The sequence below is a fragment of the Atractosteus spatula genome, chromosome 10 (genome assembly GCF_055471065.1).
Source record: "Atractosteus spatula isolate fAtrSpa1 chromosome 10, fAtrSpa1.hap1, whole genome shotgun sequence".
In the NCBI taxonomy this organism is placed as follows: Eukaryota; Metazoa; Chordata; class Actinopteri; order Semionotiformes; family Lepisosteidae; genus Atractosteus; species Atractosteus spatula.
This window is the reverse complement of record NC_142715.1, coordinates 9,902,576-9,903,840: the sequence shown is the minus strand read 5'-3', so window position 1 is coordinate 9,903,840 and position 1,265 is coordinate 9,902,576. Positions and strand designations below refer to the sequence as shown.

Here is a 1,265-nt window from a genome sequence, read left to right as displayed (position 1 = left end):
CGAGAGCTTTTTCAAGTCTTCAGTGCTCCTCTCGTCATATTTGTGTACAGGTCAGCTGGAGGTACACAGCTGATGGTAATTTAAGTAGGGAGCTGCGTCAGCATGCATGGGCTTCAAAGGAAAAAGTCAAGGTTTATTCCATGCTGAAAAGAGAAGGAAACACAATGTTTTAGCTGTGGAGCCTTATTTGATTATGACTCGAAGTAAACCTTTACTTCTTCGTTTGATGTTAATTTATCTCCATCAGATACCTAAGAGTATCTAAACTCGAAAGTTGCTTTCAGTAGCTAAAGATACTGCTCCAGGTGAGGCTCGAACTCACAACCTCGGCATGACTCCGCTGTGCACTGCTGTATAAGTACCGCGCGCTGACCGATTGCGCCACTGGAGCTGGGCAAGATGTGATCCTTATACAGACTGACGCTGCAGAAACACAGGGTGAAAACAGTTTCGGTTGTGGAACCATCTATACATGGGGAACACTAAAATAGCAAGGAAAATACAAGAAAAGAAACTGAAAGAATTGTGCTAACAGCAAAGGGGGACGGACAAGTAAATCAGGCTGGCAGATTATTTGTATCGACATTTTTTGAGTCAATCAGCAAACAGATTTCTCTTCATGTGCCTTAAACTGTGCAGTTTGTATTTTCGTTGTAGATAGGTTTCTTCAGAAGTCCAATAAAGTGACAATAATGGAGAACTAGCTGACGCACCCCGTCGTGAAGACCCTCTGTAAGGTGATTACACGTTTCATTTTCAAGTCTCCTCCTTTACACGCAATTGCAGCCCCGACACTGAGAGAACATGATAAATGGCTTCAATTTCAATGTGAAGCGCAGTACAGGCTCGATGGCTTCACATCTCCCATCAATCAAATAAAATTGCAGTATAGCGCTCTAAATATGACTCTGAAGTACTGGGAAAGATGATTATTTTGAGCGTGCCTCCCAGGCTGAAGTTGGCTTCTTATTCGCCAGCTTCTTATGCGTGTTTTTCGTTCCACCTTAAATGTTGCTGCTGTGATGTTATGTCGCCTTTCGCCTGTAGATGGCTCTCGTCGATCAGTACTAATCAGGCTGGAATACTGTAGACATCTTCAGTGAAAGGGAATATCCAAATAAATAGCGGCTGTCCAAATTATATTTTTGTATGGAATATATTTCAGAAAATCGCAAACCAATTTTAAAAACTCACCAGAACACGGACTTACACTGGGAAAGGGTGATTGCACTTTCTGCTTATTGCTACGGCCTTCCCCCCGATTA

The 1,265-nt window shown here is 42.6% G+C and overlaps 1 non-coding gene across 1 annotated transcript; it reads right to left on the bottom strand.

Moving 5' to 3' along the window:
• Window positions 1-297: 297 nt before the first annotated feature.
• trnai-uau (transfer RNA isoleucine (anticodon UAU)) lies at window positions 298-391 on the bottom strand. The gene is made up of 2 exons: window positions 354-391; window positions 298-333 (listed from the first exon to the last, which is right to left on the bottom strand). It is a non-coding gene; the product is annotated as a tRNA-Ile (tRNA).
• Window positions 392-1,265: the final 874 nt, after the last annotated feature.